General features: G+C 33.4%; 1 long non-coding RNA gene across 1 annotated transcript in view; it reads right to left on the reverse strand.

The window, feature by feature from the left end:
* LOC115941929 (uncharacterized) overlaps positions 1-13507 on the reverse strand; it is a 39605-nt gene extending 26098 nt beyond the window's left edge. Inside the window, exon 1 of the long non-coding RNA XR_004076590.2 lies at positions 343-13507. This is a non-coding gene — a long non-coding RNA (uncharacterized LOC115941929). The remainder of the gene's footprint in view (positions 1-342) is intronic.
* Between the last annotated feature and the right edge of the window lie 12 nt (positions 13508-13519).

The following is a 13519-nucleotide window of genomic DNA, read 5'->3' on the forward strand; positions in this document are numbered from 1 at the left end:
TAATTACTGGAATATAAAAGAGCACTTAGAAGTCCACTAATACCATTCAAGGTTAAAATGGGCAAATATTCCTCTTTAAAATTCCTGTGGACTACACAGGTAGTCACCAAATCTAGTGCCCCCAAATCATCCACTGCTTTAATCATCTGGAGAGAAAATTAAATAAATTGTAGGCCTCGTTTTTGAATTCGGCACTAGTTAGCATTCTTAGAAAAAACAAACAGATTGCAGCCCCACTTGGTTCTTATATGAACCCAAGGAGTATACCAACAGAATTAAATGGGCAATGGAAGGACACTCCAATCTATAAATAAACCCAAGTAAATAATGGAAAGCACCCACTTGTTTATTATCCTTTCCCACTCTCTCCAGTAGCTGGATATTCTGCCTCCAAGGGTTCAGTGGAGAAAGTGGACCCCTGACGTCAAAAGCTCTCCGTGGTCTTGGCTGTATCTGTGGTTCTAGGATCACTCCTTGCACCTCTGGTAGGAGAGAAGCACTGAAATAGAGAGCTGAATATAGATTTAAGAAAAAATTCTTATTAAGAAATTACATTCTCTGGTCATTTGAGTTTGTAATGACTTATCCTCAGGATAAAAAGGAGCTACCTTTGGGGATACTTTCTTTAGTGCCTTTCTAATTTGAATTTTAGAAATCTGTCACCACAAATGATTAATTCTTCAGTAATTATTAAGAAGGGGCCTATCTTGGTGTAAGCCATAACATACTCTGTGACAAACCACCCAACTTCGAGTGGAAGACCGAATCAAAAACTGATAAATTATGACTAGAAACAAGAGCACAGTTGTCTTAAAGGGACAGGGAAAGGCACTCGACCTCAGAGATATCAAATGAGGAGTCCCAGTTAGTTCTTCTGTCAAAGAGAAGAAGATGGATTGAAAAAGGAGAAACAGAATAATCAAGCATATTAACAGAAAAACTACTAAACTTTGGGAATCGTCTAAGAAGCTGAATTTGTTCTCATTTTTAAGTGTTCAGTAATTTAAAGAATTAATCAGACTACAGTCCCATATTACAGCAATACAAAGCTAAGCCTAAATTTTATCAAGTTATGACTACTGTCACTGAAAAAGATTTATTCTTCAAGCACTCATATTTAAAAGTGGGAGGGCAGAGCAGTGGACATAGTAGGTAATACAATCTAAAAATCTTTTTTAAATGTATGATCATTTGGTTTTGGGTCAAGAAGGACCAGGAAATAAATCATTAATGGTTACAATGCAGATATTAAAGCAGTAAGATATACCCAAATAATAGATGATGATAAAGATACTGGAAAATAGTTTGCTTTATTATAGGAATAAGGTAAATAAGAGAAGGAAGTTCAAAGCACATAGCATCTGATCAAGGAAAAGCTGAAAGGAGAATAAGATAAGCAGATATGTATTTAAAGTTATAGGGACTGCAGAATAAATTTTAATAGTGGAAAACAGATCAATTATACTTTGTGGTACAGAGTAATACATCCCTATTAAATTTCAGATCTCACTCTAAATAGAAAGGGGCTGCACATTCCTGTTGTATAGAATACAGCCACACTATACTATATCATGGACACGTTATATTTGGGGATAAATTAAGAAAAAAACGCTATCAAATAATTTCTCTCACGCCAACTGGTTATCAGAAGGGTTCCTTACCTGTTAGTGGAACGAGGATTGTGCTCTCTTGTTCTCTATCAACCAACCAACAAAGGTTATAGTCTCAGCACTAAGAAGGGAGCAACCAACCAAAGTTAGTGTTTTAAGGCCTCCACTTCCTCCTGGCTCTGCCAGCCAGTTTGGAAATAAACCAACAGCTGAAAAGGAATCGTTATTCCATTACCTAACAACATTTAGACTCAATTTTTTTTTAAAGCCTGAAGAAGAAAGACAAGCTAACCCTTCTGCTTTAGGAATATATTCAATTCTGTACAAGTGAGAAATGAAAACAGTTTGGACTAAGAAAAGAAAACCTATGAATTTAACCATCAAATCTGTGATTTCCAAAATGTAAAGAAGGGAAAAAAGAAATCGAAAAGAAGTCAAGGGGGTGAAACTGCCATCTAGCAAGAGGTATCAAATAAGTATCTACGAAAGTACTTTACGAGCCTATGTGGCAGCTATTTTTTTTATGTTAACTTTCCAATAGATTTTAAGTCCTAAAGTCTTTTAGTTTTGAAGACTATACTTTTTGAGCACTAGCTTACAACAGTATTTTACAGTATAATCACATTGAGAGGGTATATGAGGGATGATGAGAGGAAAGGAGTACAAATTAGAAAAAGATCTGAATACTAAATATCTCAAGGACTGTACTCTAATTAGGTATTTTCAAGAATCCAAAAACAACACTATAATCCCAAATAGATTAACAAAGTATGCCACAGCTGGAGTTCTTAAGGGGTGGCTTTTTAACAGATGAGAAAGGCTTAGAATTAATACATCAGAGCTAGCTTATTTATGTATTCATTGTACCTACAGCAGCCCCCACCCCCCATCTTAGTACCTACAAGACCCTCCCACGGTTTTGCTCTCCTGGTTCCAGTTACCCTGTTCAACCATGATCCGGAAGCAGATGATCCCCTGACACATTGTCAGAAGGTCAACAGCAGCCTAATGCTACGTCACAACGCATGTGCTGTTCACCTCACTTCATCTCATCGCTAAGCATTTTATCATCTCACATCATTACAAGTAGAAGGGTGAGTACATACAATAAGATATTTTGAAAGAGAGACCACATTCACATAACTTTTATTACCGTATATTGTCATCATTGTTCTATTTCATTATTGTTAATCTCTTGCTGTATCTAATTTATAAATTAAACTTTATCATAGGTATGTTATGTACAGGAAAAGACAGTATATACAGGGCTCAGTACTACCCGCGGTTTCAGATAACCACTGGGAATCCTGGAATGTAACCCAGATAGATAAGGAGGGACTACTGTATACTGTGCAAACAGGTGTTATAAAAGTATTTTTTAATTATTAAAAAAATCACCCTCTAGGGCGCCTGGGTGGCTCAGTTGGTTAAGCGACTGCCTTCGGCTCAGGTCATGATCCTGGAGTCCCGGGATCGAGTCCCACATCGGGCTTCCTGCTCAACAGGGAGTCTGCTTCTCCCTCTGACTCTCCCCCCTCTTGTGCTCTTTCTCTCACTCTCTCTCTCAAATAAATAAATAAAATCTTTAAAAAAAAAAAATCACCTTCTAGTCTTTTCTAATCAATTTCCTTGACAAATCATTCTTTTTCATGTTTAGTATTTTAATATAAACCATTAAGATTAAAAATTTCCAAATTGATGAGATCTAAGTAAACCCTAACTACTTTAAGATACAGTTTTAAAAAGTAAATTTAGAAACTATAAAGATATGACTTTCCAAATTTCCCAGTTTTCCTTCATTTCTTGAATACTAATCAGTAGTAATAGTACATCTGATTGAAAATACAGGCAAAAAGGGAGCATTCCATTTGGGAACAGGAAATACAACTAGTAAATTTTTTTTTAAGTTACAGGCTCACTTCACTTTGAAAATGAAAAACAACTCCTAACAAAGCATATCTTGCTCAGATTAACAGTAGGCTAAGTTTACAATTTCTCCTACAGTCGGAGCTCTAAACCCTTGATTTATTTACCATACCTCGCGGAAGTCATAATTTAAAAATACAAACCCATTAAAAAGAAAAATAAATGTTCTTAGGATAGGTTATAGGGCTGCAGAAGTATATCCACTCAAACTTCTCCCAAGTGAGATGACTTTCAGGAAATAACATCTTTATTTTGCCTGATATACCAAAACTTGTGGATTCAACATATTCATACTAAAAAATGAATACACAGATTTCCTTAAATAGAAATTATTTTGAATCATTGAGGAGAGCCAGTATATCTCTTGCTTCAGGAGTTAATTATTTATGAGACTGTGGATTTGATAATGTATCATTTATAAAGAAAAATGTAGAGGCACTTTCAAAATGAGATCATTATTCAAAAAGAAAGAGCAGCCTTTGTGAGACTACTATTGATAAAGGCTCTTAAGAATGACACCAGTAGGACCTTACTTAATTCTATTTTAATAGACAGCATTCTTCTATGTGATGTTTAAAGAGATGAAAAAAATAAGCATTCCACCGGAGAACTTGTATTTCAACCACCAGAGAATAAATTCCAAAACAAAACTAACAAAATCACCAGTGCTGAAATGCCACAAAGGAACTCAAATGGATGTTAGGAGGTCTATTAATCCACTACACCTCAATAAAATCACTTGAGTATTATCAATAATATTTAAATTTTTAAAGATTCTTACTGAAGATCCAGTTATAGTCAATCAGAAACAATAAATCTAAGTTTTTTATATATAAATACCACTCTGAGAAATTCTCCCAAAATGTGCAAACTAGACTCTTTGCAGTATTTGTTTTCAACACTAAATTATTTAGTGAGCATATACTGCTTATTAGCTTTAAGCATTTCTAATACGGAAGAAAGAGAAAGCTAAGCCTAATCATTTTTAAGCAATGAAGTAAGAGGCAATATGTTTCTATAAAGGCTATTTCTATTCACTTGTATTATAACTGACTAAAATTGAACTTGCTAATTTACAGATTTATAAATTACCTATAAAACAAAACATTCCAGGCTAAATTGGAAGCATGATATAACATATTCTTTTTACTCATCTTTTATCACTCATTCTTACTGGTTCTAAGGCACGTCTATAAAGAAAAAGAATTTCTCACAAACCCCTCCAAGTGCCCAGAAAAGCCCCAGCTGGCAGTAAGAAGAAAATCAAAGAACAACCATAACAGAAACCTTGAGTCCCTATCTCCAGATAGAGCTACTTCGTGCAGTGAGTTTAAGTCAGTAAACGTTTTACAAGTGAATGAAGTCTACTGATCAAGAAACAAAAAGTAAGAAAAGAAGAATTTTGTCAAGTGGCTGATATCTAAAGTAGACACTAAAAAGTTCAACTTTCTAATCCTAAAGAAAATAAAAATTACGAAAAGTATTACTTTCAAGGATCTCTTGGGGGTTATCAGTTTCTACGATTAATTTTCCAATATGGTTGGCAGAACTTCAAGGGTATCCTAAGAGGATACAAATTTTAGCTAAATTATAACACCTATTATAGATTCTCTAATGTTCTTTTCCAGATTCAAAATTAGTAAGAAAACAAATCAGATATTGCCAGAACACCCAATTTTAAATATTCAGTTTGAAAAGATCTTGCCAAAAATCAAAAGGAATGAACAAACAGAACCAGCTACCTTAGAATTAGTTAGCCATAGTATTGTATTGACTCTGGAGGAAAAGATTACTTCTAATCCACAATCTTGTATATACTGTCAAGTAGGATGCACTTCAAAAACACCAAAATAAGAAAGAAAGCCTGAAACTTTAAGGAATGTATAGCATTATGAGAGTAGACACTTACCATGGAAAGCAATTTCTTAAAAGAGAAGAAAGTTGTAGTAAGAATGAAAAACCCTAATTATTAGAATGTTTCAAGAACTACCAAGTTTCAAGATTTACCACTGTATTTTCTCTTCATCCTTTTGGAAAAGATACTATCCAAAAATCTTATTAGGATTCAAGTTACTCCACTAGGTTTAAACATCAAGTATTTGTTAACAGATGAACAAAAGACAAGTAATGTGTCTTCATGATTCACTGATTAAGGTATAAGATGAAGTAAAACAGATAAAGACACAATGAACAATGCATTTTTTAAAGTAGTTAATCCATTATAGAATAAACAGATAAAGCCAATGCACAATGCATTTTTTAAAGTAGTTAATCCACTACAGAATAAAAGATAAAAGGCAATCATAAAAATATATATCATATAAAAAAGGCAACTTCAAGGTCAAGAAGATTAAACACAAAAACGTTTATATTTTCCACTGCCTCCTCTCAATGAAAAAGGCCTTTAGATTTGAAAAGAAAACCTTAGAAGTCTATTTTAAGAACCTTCTAAATTGCTCTCGTAAATTCTTTTCATAACTAACCCAGCCCATTACTTTTACCTCTTTTTCACCTGTTTATTTTGCTAGTATGAAATATTTGGCTTTGTTCTTATAGTGGCCAGCATACCCTGAAGTATATACAAGGTACTGGCGGGGGGGAAAGGATCATCTTTCTATGACATTTTTTATTCCAGGATCTTGGGTTGTGCGACATCCCTAATGAGTGCATTTAGAAACAGATGAAAAGACTATAGAAAGAAAAACAGTGACGTTTTATTAATTGTGCTGCCTTTATATTAATTCTTTTGAGACATTTCTCCATCTATAACAAGAAATACATCAACAACAAAAAGATGTTACAGAATTAAATTCAAAAGATTCTGATCAAGCAAGATTCATTAGTGGATGCTAAAATTAATGGAAATTATGATGAGAAATTGAAAATATGATGAGAAACAAGATATTTACAGTGTCTCAAAATATCTCCCCACAAAATACTTGCTATTTCTAAGGGCAAAAAGAGTAATTTTAAGAGTATAAAAACTTGGCAGACACCTCCTTAACCAAGTGATTAAGATAATGTCACCAGTAACAGAACAAATCAATACCACGTACCTCCTGATATAATGCACTGATAAGGACATAACATTATTTCCGTGGTGTCCTTGCCAAAAATGCATTATCCCAATCTGATCATGAGAAACATCAGACACACAAATTGAGGGACATTCTAATAAGCTAGTACTCTTCAAAAGTGTCAAAGTCGTGAAAGGCAAAGAGAGAAGCATCCCAGGCTGAAGGAGACTAAGGAGATAGGACAACTAAGGACAAGAGTATGAGATCCTAGATTAGATCCTGGACCAGAAAAAGGTCATTTAGTGAGTAGACAATGGTCAAAATCAAATAAAGTTTACAGATTGGTTAGTATTAATTCCTGATTTCTATAGTTGTTCTATGATTATATAAAATACAACCATTAAGGAAAACTGGATGAAGTATATGAGAATTCTATGAACTAATTTGCAACTTTTTGGTTAAGTCTAAAATTATTTTAAAATAAAGTAAAAAATAAACAGGTTCTGAATAAGGTACCATATTCGACACACCTATGGAATGTCCACTAAGAAATATAAATATACATTTTCTAATATGAAAAGTTTATACCAATCTTTCTTTAAAAATTAATCCTAATGGAAATGACAACATTATGTCATGTTCTGTACTAATATCAATCAGTTGGTGATAGTCTTAAGTTTTTTAATTTCTTTGGTAAATAGTTCTCTACATAGAGAAAGTACGTGTGAGATCAAAAGAGAAAACCTTCTCACCCGCAAACAGAAAAACTAAATTATGTTTATGTTAAATAACTAGTTGTAGAAATTAACTTTGGGCTACAGCAAACATATGATAGAAGAGGTGGAAAAAAACCAAAAGGTCTTCCAATTTAAATTGATAATTTAAATTATCTGTAAACTTATTGCTGTAAAGCAGAAGGAATACAATATTCTGCTCATTTTGTTCTTTAAAAATGTCCATAAGAAACAAAGATTAGTGCCATAAATGTCCCTCTTGCATTTTTTTTTACTAAAAATCAAATGATGAAGCTACAAAATATTTATTTTTTTAATTTAATTATTTAAGTAATCTCTATACCCAACGTGGGGCTCAAACTCACAACCCCAAGATCAAGAGTCACATGCTCTTCCTCCCTGGGCCAGCCAAATAATCTACTTTCACTTATAAAATCAGTTAAAAATATTCATGACCTTTTTTTTTTTTTTACCATTTATTGAGCTTAGTATACAGCAAGTAATATATTATACATCTTATATATACTGCCTCATTCAATCCTCACATTAACTATGACATATACAATATTAAAATAATCAAATTTTTACTGATTAAACTATAGCACAAAGTAATGAAATAACTCCCCCAAGATCATATACCTAGTAGCTGTAGAGCAGGAAATTCAATACCAGCTTGTCTCCAGGATCCAGAGTTTTAACTAATTTTATACTTTTTTAAGTCATATTATTTTCATTAACAAACATTTTTTTCAAATAAATATTTGACAAACTGCTAAAATAAACACTGTTTTAAGTAGAATTCTGAAATTCTTTCCTTCAATTTCATTCAAACATGAATCAGTTGATAGTTACTTGCTTTGTCATTTCTATTAACCAATGAAAGTTTGACAAGGCAATAAAACTTAGAAATAAAGTGTAGCAAAACTCAGTATCAGCAAAATAAATAATCTAGAAACAGATGTTTCTATTGAACCTAAGAAGACTGTCTCAAAGTAAATTGAAATGGTAATCAGAAATCTCTCTTACCTTTTAGGTGTCTACAAAGAAGCAAGATGCAGAAAGGTTTTTTTTTTATTTCAATTTCTAGTTTACATATCTATTGACTTGCCTAACAAATAAATCTATAGGATAGTCTTTTAAATGCATAAGAATTTCACAAAGAGTTTAATGAGTTTAATTACCTTAATGTAATTTAACATCATATCTACAATTTAAGTCATCATTTCTGTTATGAGCATGATTAAAATAATAATCTGGCAATAACAAATTAGACTTTATTCTCTACTGATTGACAGCTCAATTCTGCTATCCAGAGAATATAATATATCCAGAGAGTATATAATATTCTGTATGGATGTTGTAGTTGTCCTCCATTGCAATGTATTTTAAAAATTATTTATGGATAGCTTGCAATATATATACTCAAAGAAAGGTCATTTGCTTCTTCATCTCAATTTGAGTCTAATAAAAATCAAATATAATTATATAAATGTAAATATGACATTAGAAGCAATCTAACTTTATATAACGCTTTATATAAGAACAGGGTGTTTTCCACTTCTTTATCAATAAAGTGGGGTGGGTTTTTAAAAGACAAGACAGATATCTAATTATAAATAATGCCTTTAATCTACTCCATTATATATAACTTGTCTGGACATTGAGCCTGCAGTGATAAAAAAAAAAAAAAAAGAAGAAGAAAGTCATAATATCAATAGCATCTTGAAGTTTTAGAGAGAGGGCATCCTTTCCATCAGAAAATAAGAAAGCATGTGTTAATCAACTACTCTTCAGGTAGTTAATTTCTATACAGTAATGAAACTACACACCAGAAAAATGACAAATGCCCAACCTGATAAGCTATCCTAAATTTAAGCCCTGGAAAAATACCTTAATCGTGGTATTTTACTGATTATTCAACACTTCCATTAGCGGATTCTACTTTACAGACATTTGGGGAGTAAGATTTTATAGTCACAATCCATGTGTTGAAAAGGAAAGTATTGCCAAAAATAGTAAAAAGGTATGAAGGGAAAAGAATATCACCACCGTCAAGTTAATAATTTAAGAAATATGATTTGCTATAATTTAAGAAATACGATGTGATATAAGAAATACATGAAGTTTAGTTAGCATTGTATAGGCTAGCAATACAATTTGTAAAAGCCACAACAGATCTAAGATTAAGCCCTTGAAAGTGCCAATACTACTAAATTCTCAATTCAGCAAGTGAGACAACTTCATATATGGATGTACCTTCATTAAAAAATGAAATTCGTGTATATTCCTTCACATATTTTAATAAGTCACTCCTTCAAATTTTATTCAGAAGTAATAGAGAGTGTAGTACTTCTCTTTCCATTCTTCCTTCAAAACTGGAGTCAAATTTCTGAAACCGTCAAATGCAGCTAGTAGTTTTAAAAATTCTTATTTTCCACAGTTTTACAAAGACATTCCAAAAGAGCCAAAAATTCCTTCCTTAATCTACCAATATATCTTCAGAAACATCCCCAATAACCATTCTTTTCACCCCTTTGATAAATCTTTTAATCCCCAAAAGACTTCAATTTTTCTCCTCAGATTTTGACATCCCCATTTGTACTTTCTTTATCCATTTTTCAAATAAGTGTAACATAGGGAATGGATAAATGGGAGATGGTAACGTTCAGTTGGCTCCTTTACTCTGTTAGGAACATCAAGCTTTATTTAACTCTAAAACATAAGAAACACAAAGTTAGTAAAAAGTTCTACATTAATGGTAATCAAAAAGCATAGAACAAACTGATCAGCCTCCCTATCTCTGAATGTTTACAGAGTTAACTAGTTCTTTCTATCCTATTTACAGATTTCCCCCAGGAATATACTAACTCATATGAAGTCTATCCCTAAGGTCTGTAAACCATTTACAATGACAAGGCCAATTAAATGAGGCTGCAAATATGTCAGTGCTGTAGTTCTCAAAATATGTTCTTAAACTTCTGCCAGATGGCTCACTTGTTATATATATACTCACATGACAACAATTTTACTTTTATTTCTAATATAAATCAAATACTTATGAAAAACAGGGTGGTATAGCAGAAAAGGAACTATCAGCGGTAGAATAATAATTGTAGAGATGGAATCCAGTTGAAGCCTGCCACCATCACTTAACTATACGACCCAGAACATTTCTCATATATAAAATAAAGGGGATTAAGGTTTTCCAAAGTGTGTTACGAAGAACACTAATTCTACAGGACAACATTAATAAATGTTAGATGATCAAAAAAGTTGGTTAAGGTTAGTGGTAAGTAAAATTCTCTCTCTTCTGCAGAATTTCTCAGTCTTTAATACATTAAAATGCAATGTTAACCTCCAAGATGTATATAACAAAAAGCATTCCCCAAGGTTCCTGGGCTCTAGAAAAATTTTTTATTTTTTGGCTTGAAGAAGTGGTATACCAAAAACACTAGTTTTGAAACTTTCATACTAGATTTCAAAATCCAGTTCAATGAAACTTTGAAACCTAAAAACCAGGTACTGGCTCATTACATTAAAAACAAACTAATTCCATTCATTCTAAGGAGATAGTGTTCAGTCCCATATGGGACGGAGTATGGAACAGATGGTTTTCAGGGCACTATGCCCATCTAAAACAATCTTTATAATGAAAAAGTTTAAGAATCACTTGATTAGGGTAATAGTTCTATTGTGGAATATTAACAAACAGCCAGAAGACACTATATTCCTTGTAAGTAACCCCTACTCCCATTAAGAGAGAGAGGAAGGTGTGCTTTGTAACAACTTTTGTTTCTGTAAATTTTAAGAATTTCGAAGCACTTCTCAAATAGTGATAATACAGTCCCAGCAGCCTAGGTCAGAAGAATTAATCCCTGATGCCTCCATTATAATAAATTCCCTTTGCTCATATGCATCTAGAATGGTGATACCAGATACATGACATTCTTAGGAGGACTGAGAGAGAGAGTAGTCACTCTTTTCCTACAGGGATTAATTCTCTTATGGAGCCCCAGGCAGAAAGGCTATATACCAAAACTGTCACAAAGGTGCAGAATCACTGGTTTAGAAGGCTATCGTATGGAGAAAGTCTCCAACTATGTAGGCAAGCTTTTAATTTTAATTTACAGTGCTTCTGAAAGGAATCATGCTTACTTGCACAATAAAAGCAGCTACCATTTACAAAAACTACTAAGAAGTGAACTAGGTGCATTACATCCTTTATCCCCTTTAATCCTCCCAACAACAGTGCAACTATTACTCCCACTTCACAGGTAAGAAAACTGGGCTTACATTTACATTTACAAAGGTCACACAATAAGAGGTAGCATAAACAAGATTAGATACCAGATCTGATGCCAAAGCTAATGCTCATTAAACTCTACCTCATTGTCAACTATGCTCCTTAATCCATAGCCTAGATTAATCAACTTATTTGAACCAAAAGGCTGTCATGCACACCATATACAGAACAACTAAGCATAATATAACTTAATTTGGATAATTCAGAAGATATATCAAGATCTTATGATGCTCTTTCAGAGTACTAGACAAAACTCTTGGAAGACCAAAAGCATGACTTTTTTTCTTTGTATCCTTAGTACCTTTGTTCAGAGCTAGCATAAATAACAAGCATTCAAATATTTCTTAAGTAAATAAATCATCACAATACCAAGAAAGATTAGAAATACTATAAAAAGCCTCACAGGCTAACAGACAACTGCTTAAACTAGCTTAGGTACTTTTTCTAAAATATTTTACATTGCTAGACTTAGAGATGTAGGCAACAAAACTGTTTAATAATTTACCAATTATCACCAGATCCTCCTCTTTCCCTTCCATCCACTTTAACAGTCTTCTAGACCTTTCTATTTCTGTTTCTGCTCCCTTACTCATGTGTTGAGTCTCTCAGACCACTACATGGCATTTAGGTCACATATTTATAAGCTCAAATACAGCACAACTTGGGTTTTGTTAGGCCAGCGTGTCTACTTGTTAAAAGCTTTTGTTTTTGCATATTGGATTCATTTCTTAATAAGAAAATTTAATAAGCTACTGGTAGATCCTCATGAGCTAAAAATTTGAGTACAACTAGAAACTAAACCTTTAAATAAAAGGAAAAGACCCAAAGTGGGTCTCTTTCAGCCTTCTATTTCACAAAAGGCAACCCCACTTTTAAACATTCTCTCTTCAGGGGCGCCTGGGTGGCTCAGTTGTTAAGCGTCTGCCTTCGGCTCAGGTCACGATCCCAGGGTCCTGGGATGGAGCCCCGCATCGGGCCCCCTGCTCGGCGGGAAGCCTGCTTCTCCTTCTCCCGCTCCGCTCCCCCTGCTTGTGTTCTCTCTCTCGCTGTGTCTCTCTCTGTCAAATAAACATTCTCCCTTCAGGGGCAACTGGGTGGCTCAGTGGGTTAAGCGTCTGCTTTCAGCTCAGGTCAGGATCTTGGGATCCTGGATCTCGGGATCCTGGGATCAAGCCCTGTGTCGGGTTCCCTGCTCAATGGGGAGTCTGCTTCTCCCTCTCTATCTGCTGCTCCCCCTGCTTGTGCTCTCTTGCTTGCACTCTCTCTAATAAATAAATAAAATCTTTAAAAAAAAAAATTCTCCCTTCATTGTGATTGCCTACGTGGATGGGGAGAATGGCAAATTTAGGCTGTCAAAAGCATATCAATAAGTAAAATGTCTAGAAATGCAATCACTTGTACAAGATGTGAAAATTATTGGCTTTCAGTAGCTTTTGGCTATTTCATATTAGTGGAAAGTGAAATTATGGAAAAAGTGACTAAAATTCATACTATATTACTATTAAATGATAAATTAAGTTACTATACCCGTTAAGATCTTACTATTAACTACAATTTAAAAAAAAGTTCCAATTGCTTCTTTCTATAGTTCCAATGTTTATAAATCAGGAAACATAATCAAAATGAAGGAAAGCAGCTCTACTGTAAAAACTTTGGATTAAAAGAATACCTAATGCAATTGTCTCAAAAAAAATAACAAACTCCCTCTTCTAAGATAATAAGCAAAAAGACAAGGTAAATCCTGTTCTTCAACTTACTACAAAAGTATTCACATAAATTAGCATTTTCTTCTTCCAATAATAAGCGGGAGATGAACATATAAGCTATAATCATTCAAAATTAAAAGATCTGAGTCATAAAATGTGCTATTATGATTCAACTGATTAAAGTGAGTTTTCTACTTTAAGAAGTATCTAAATGTAATTTGAT

The sequence above is a fragment of the Leptonychotes weddellii genome, chromosome 3, assembly GCF_054177405.1.
Source record: "Leptonychotes weddellii isolate Sample4059 chromosome 3, ASM5417740v2, whole genome shotgun sequence".
NCBI lineage: Eukaryota > Metazoa > Chordata > Mammalia > Carnivora > Phocidae > Leptonychotes > Leptonychotes weddellii.